This window comes from Oncorhynchus keta, chromosome 22 (genome assembly GCF_023373465.1).
Source record: "Oncorhynchus keta strain PuntledgeMale-10-30-2019 chromosome 22, Oket_V2, whole genome shotgun sequence".
NCBI lineage: Eukaryota > Metazoa > Chordata > Actinopteri > Salmoniformes > Salmonidae > Oncorhynchus > Oncorhynchus keta.
The window spans coordinates 35,105,140-35,111,519 of record NC_068442.1 but is presented as its reverse complement, the minus strand read 5'-3'; positions in this window follow the sequence as shown (position 1 = coordinate 35,111,519).

Here is a 6,380-nt window from a genome sequence, read left to right as displayed (position 1 = left end):
TTCTTGCTTTCAAGCTGTTTTTCTTGCGACTTCACTTTTTCTTTTCTTTTTAGTCTTTTTTCCCTCCTTTCTGGCTTTGGGGACGTGGAATGAAGTGTGCTTTGCTGAGTCCATAAAGAGGCGTTTTAAAAAGCTGTGTTAACAGACGAACAATGGTTAAATGAGCCCCCCTCGGTGAGGGGCTGGTACCCATGGGGACTCAGCATGGCACTCTATTGGTTCAGCTCTCCCCAGTCCCCCATTCACCACTCAGTCATGGTCATTTATGGTGGAGGGAAAATCACACGATTCATGCGAGGCGTGATCCAATGACATTTTAATGAGCCCCAACTTTTTTGGGGGGCCAGACTGGACGGACTGGATGGACACAACTTCAGGTTTCCCCAAGTTTCTGTCAGTCAAACCAAACTCTCTCACTCTCTATCTCTCTCTCAATCTCTCTCTCTGTCTCCATCCCTCTATCCCTCTCTTTCCTCTCTCCCTCTCCCCACCTCTCAGGCCTTTTGGCCCACCAGGACCAGAGACAAAGCTCCCACAGCCCAGTAACAGTCTTTATGTTGCTCCTGCTGGTAGTTACCATGACGATGTCATCAGAGAACCACCCTTTTCTGCTGCCACAATAGAGGTTTTCTTTGTGAGAGTGTTTACAATTAACATTTTTACATGCATAAAAAATGATGTAACGGTTGATCTAAAATACATTTTGATACTTACGGGATTCAGTACATTTACTGATCAACATTTTGAAAGGAGACAACTTATATAGTATCTGTGATTATTTTCCAGTCTCATTTTTCATTATGACAGAACAATCTCTTTCTGAGGCATCACATCACACCATGTATCACACTCATGTGTCCTATGATGTGTGTACAATATGTCAGTGTTGTCTGTGTGGTATGTCTATGGTTAAGAAGTGTCATTAAACTGTCTGACCACATCACCACACTCAACCATCATCTGGCCGTCCACACACTGCAACCACCAGGCTCATACTACAGGCCCTGAGCCAACAGCCCAGCAGCACACACACAAACATCCAGCATATGCCAATCTCCCTCGGCAGAGCCTCCCCACTGAGCTGCCTGTCTTTCTCTTGATGCACCCTGCTTCTCATGAGCCTCACTACTAGCTGACATTGGTGGCTGTGGTGGGGATGCAGAATTAGTATGCAGCAGAGCAGACAGGCCTGCTGTTCTAATGGGGAGCCCAGAGCAGAGTAGGGTAGAGCGGAGTAGAATAGAACAGAGCAGAGCAGATGGAGCAGCAGTCTACCAGGGGATTGAACAGCACCTTCCCTCCTCTCCTCCCCTCTCAGCCCTGGCCTGTCCCAAACCTTAATGGGACATCAGACAGACAGGCAGACAAGCGTCATTGAGCACAGTGCCCAGCCACCCCACCCCCATCCTCCTCCTTCTCCATCCTCCTCCTCCCCGCCAAAAATACACCCTCTTTCGTACCATGGATACACACTCAGTCTCAGCCACCCTCCATGGCTATTGAGGGGGTCCTAGACACCCTCCACCCCTCAGCCAAACTCTGAATAAATGATGCTGGTGCCTCTGTGCAGTCCTTTCAGCATCCCCACGCTGTTTCCCATCCTCTCCTGCCCACCTGTCATTCCCCTCTCCCTCCCCTGCCCACCTGTCATTCCCCTCTCCCTCCCCTTCCCACCTGTCATTCTCCTCTCCCTCTCCTGCCCACCTGTCATTCCCGTCTCCCTCCCCTGCCCACCTGTCATTCCCCTCTCCCTCCCCTGCCCACCTGTCATTCCCCTCTCCCTCCCCTGCCCACCTGTCATTCCCCTCTCCCTCCCCTGCCCACCTGTCATTCCCCTCTCCCTCCCCTGCCCACCTGTCATTCCCATCTCCCTCCCATGCCGACCTGTCATTCCCCTCTCCCTCTCCTGCCCCCTGTCATTCCCCTCTCCCTTCCCTGCATCCTGTCATTCCCCCCTGCCCACCTGTCATTCCCCTCTCCCTCTCCTGCCCACCTGTCATTCCCCTCTCCCTCCCCTGCCCACCTGTCATTCCCCTCTCCCTCCCCTGCCCACCTGTCATTCCCCTCTCCCTCCCCTGCCCCTGTCATTCCCTCCCCTGCCCACCTGTCATTCCCCTCTCCCTCTCCTGCCCCCTGTCATTCCCCTCCTGCCCACCTGTCATTCCCCTCTCCCTCCCCTGCCACCTGTCATTCCCTCTCCTGCCCCTATCATTCCCCTGTCCCTCCCCTGCCCCCTGTCATTGCCCTCTCCCTCTCCTGCCCCCTGTCATTCCCCTCTCCCCCCTGCCCCCTGTCATTCCCCTTTCCCTCCCCTGCCCCCTGTCATTCCCCTCTCCCTCCCCTGCCCACCTGTCATTCCCCTCTCCCTCCCCTGCCCCCTGTCATTCCCCATCCCTCCCCTGCCCACCTGTCATTCCCCTCCCCTGCCACCTGTCATTCCCCTCTCCTGCCCCCTATCATTCCCCTGTCCCTCCCCTGCCCCCTGTCATTGCCCTCTCCCTCCCCTGCCCCCTGTCATTGCCCTCTCCCTCCCCTGCCCCCTGTCATTCCCCTTCCCTGCCCCCTGTCATTCCCCTCTCCCTCCCCTGCCCCCTGTCATTCCCCTCTCCCTCCCCTGCCCACCTGTCATTCCCCTCTCCCTTCCCTGCCCACCTGTCATTCCCCTCTCCCTCTCCTGCCCCCTGTCATTCCCCTCTCCCTCCCCTGCCCCCTGTCATTCCCCTCTCCCTCCTCTGCCCCCTGTCATTCCCCTCTCCCTTCCCTGCCCACCTGTCATTCCCCTCTCCCTCTCCTGCCCACCTGTCATTCCCCTCTCCCTCCCATGCCCACCTGTCATTCCCCTCTCCCTCTCCTGCCCACCTGTCATTCCCTTCTCCCTCCCCTGCCCACCTGTCATTCCCCTCTCCCTCCCCTGCCCACCTATCATTCCCCTCTCCCTCTCCTGCCCACCTGTCATTCCCCTCTCCCTCTCCTGCCCACCTGTCATTCCCCTCTCCCTCTCCTGCCACCTGTCATTCCCCTCTCCCTCTCCTGCCACCTGTCATTCCTCTCTCCCTCTCCTGCCACCTGTCATTCCCCTCTCCCTCTCCTGCCACCTGTCATTCCTCTCTCCCTCCCCTGCCCACCTGTCATTCCTCTCTCCCTCCCGTGCCACCTGTCATTCCCCTCTCCCTCTCCTGCCACCTGTCATTCCTCTCTCCCTCCCCTGCCCACCTGTCATTCCCCTCTCCCTCCCCTGCCCACCTGTCATTCCCCTCTCCCTCTCCTGCCACCTGTCATTCCTCTCTCCCTCCCCTGCCCACCTGTCATTCCCCTCTCCCTCTCCTGCCCACCTGTCATTCCTCTCTCCCTCTCCTGCCACCTGTCATTCCCCTCTCCCTCTCCTGTCACCTGCCATTCCCTTCTCCCTCCCCTGCCCACCTATCATTCCCCTCTCCCTCCCTGCCCACCTGCCATTCCCTTCTCCCTCTCCTGCCCACCTGTCATTCCCTTCTCCCTCTCCTGCCCACCTGTCATTCCCTTCTCCCTCTCCTGCCACCTGTCATTCCCCTTCTCCCTCTCCTGCCCACCTGTCATTCCCTTCTCCCTCTCCTGCCACCTGTCATTCCCTTCTCCCTCTCCTGCCCACCTATCATTCCCCTCTCCCTCTCCTGCCACCTGTCATTCCCTTCTCCCTCTCCTGCCCACCTGCCATTCCCTTCTCCCTCTCCTGCCCACCTGTCATTCCCTTCTCCCTCTCCTGCCCACCTATCATTCCCCTCTCCCTCTCCTGCCCACCTGTCATTCCTCTCTCCCTCCCGTGCCACCTGTCATTCCCTTCTCCCTCTCCTGCCCACCTGTCATTCCCCTCTCCCTCTCCTGCCACCTGTCATTCCCCTCTCCCTCTCCTGCCCACCTGTCATTCCCCTCTCCCTCCCGTGCCACCTGTCATTCCCTTCTCCCTCTCCTGCCCACCTGTCATTCCCTTCTCCCTCTCCTGCCCACCTATCATTCCCCTCTCCCTCTCCTGCCCACCTGCCATTCCCTTCTCCCTCTCCTGCCCACCTGTCATTCCCTTCTCCCTCTCCTGCCCACCTGTCATTCCTCTCTCCCTCTCCTGCCCACCTGTCATTCCCTTCTCCCTCTCCTGCCCACCTGTCATTCCCTTCTCCCTCTCCTGCCCACCTATCATTCCCCTCTCCCTCTCCTGCCCACCTGCCATTCCCTTCTCCCTCTCCTGCCCACCTGTCATTCCCTTCTCCCTCTCCTGCCCACCTGTCATTCCTCTCTCCCTCTCCTGCCCACCTGTCATTCCCCTCTCCTCTCCTGCCCACCTGTCATTCCTCTCTCCCTCTCCTGCCCACCTGCCATTCCCCTCTCCTCTCCTGCCCACCTGTCATTCCTCTCTCCCTCTCCTGCCACCTGTCATTCCTCTCTCCCTCTCCTGCCCACCTGTCATTCCTTCTCCCTCTCCTGCCACCTGTCATTCCCTCTCCCTCTCCTGCCACCTGCCATTCCCCTCTCCCTCTCCTGCCACCTGTCATTCCTCTCTCCCTCTCCTGCCCACCTGTCATTCCCTTCTCCCTCTCCTGCCCACCTGTCATTCCCTTCTCCCTCTCCTGCCACCTGTCATTCCCCTCTCCCTCTCCTGCCCACCTGTCATTCCCTTCTCCCTCTCCTGCCCACCTATCATTCCTCTCTCCCTCTCCTGTCACCTGTCATTCCCCTCTCCCTCCTGCCCACCTGTCATTCCCCTCTCCCTCTCCTGCCCACCTGTCATTCCCCTCTCCCTCTCCTGCCCACCTGCCATTCCCCTCTCCCTCTCCTGCCCACCTGTCATTCCCCTCTCCCTCTCCTGCCCACCTGTCATTCCTCTCTCCCTCTCCTGCCACCTGCCATTCCTCTCTCCCTCTCCTGCCCACCTGTCATTCCTCTCTCCCTCTCCTGCCCACCTGCCATTCCCCTCTCCCTCTTCTGCCCACCTGTCATTCCCCTCTCCCTCTCCTGCCCACCTGTCATTCCTCTCTCCCTCTCCTGCCCACCTGTCATTCCCCTCTCCCTCTCCTGCCCACCTGCCATTCCCCTCTCCCTCTCCTGCCCACCTGTCATTCCCCTCTCCCTCTCCTGCCCACCTGTCATTCCTCTCTCCCTCTCCTGCCCACCTGTCATTCCCTTCTCCCTCTCCTGCCCACCTATCATTCCCCTCTCCCTCTCCTGCCCACCTGTCATTCCCCTCTCCCTCTCCTGCCACCTGCCATTCCCCTCTCCCTCTCCTGTCACCTGTCATTCCCCTCTCCCTCTCCTGCCCACCTGTCATTCCCCTCTCCCTCTCCTGCCCACCTGTCATTCCCCTCTCCCTCTCCTGTCACCTGTCATTCCCCTCTCCCTCCCCTGCCCCCTGTCATTCCCCCATCCCTCCCCTGCCCACCTGTCATTCCCCTCCCCTGCCACCTGTCATTCCCCTCTCCTGCCCCCTATCATTCCCCTGTCCCTCCCCTGCCCCCTGTCATTGCCCTCTCCCTCCCTGCCCCCTGTCATTGCCCTCTCCCTCCCCTGCCCCTGTCATTCCCCTTCCCTGCCCCTGTCATTCCCCTCTCCCTCCCCTGCCCCCTGTCATTCCCCTCTCCCTCCCCTGCCCACCTGTCATTCCCCTCTCCTTCCCTGCCCACCTGTCATTCCCCTCTCCCTCTCCTGCCCCTGTCATTCCCCTCTCCCTCCCCTGCCCCCTGTCATTCCCCTCTCCCTCCTCTGCCCCCTGTCATTCCCCTCTCCCTTCCCTGCCCACCTGTCATTCCCCTCTCCCTCTCCTGCCCACCTGTCATTCCCCTCTCCCTCCCCTGCCCACCTGTCATTCCCCTCTCCCTCTCCTGCCCACCTGTCATTCCCTTCTCCCTCCCCTGCCCACCTGTCATTCCCCTCTCCCTCCCCTGCCCACCTATCATTCCCCTCTCCCTCTCCTGCCCACCTGTCATTCCCCTCTCCCTCTCCTGCCCACCTGTCATTCCCCTCTCCCTCTCCTGCCACCTGTCATTCCCCTCTCCCTCTCCTGCCACCTGTCATTCCTCTCTCCCTCTCCTGCCTGTCATTCCCCTCTCCCTCTCCTGCCACCTGTCATTCCTCTCTCCCTCCCCTGCCCACCTGTCATTCCTCTCTCCCTCCCCGTGCCACCTGTCATTCCCCTCTCCCTCTCCTGCCACCTGTCATTCCTCTCTCCCTCCCCTGCCCACCTGTCATTCCCCTCTCCCTCCCCTGCCCACCTGTCATTCCCCTCTCCCTCTCCTGCCACCTGTCATTCCTCTCTCCCTCCCCTGCCCACCTGTCATTCCCCTCTCCCTCTCCTGCCCACCTGTCATTCCTCTCTCCCTCTCCTGCCACCTGTCATTCCCCTCTCCCTCTCCTGT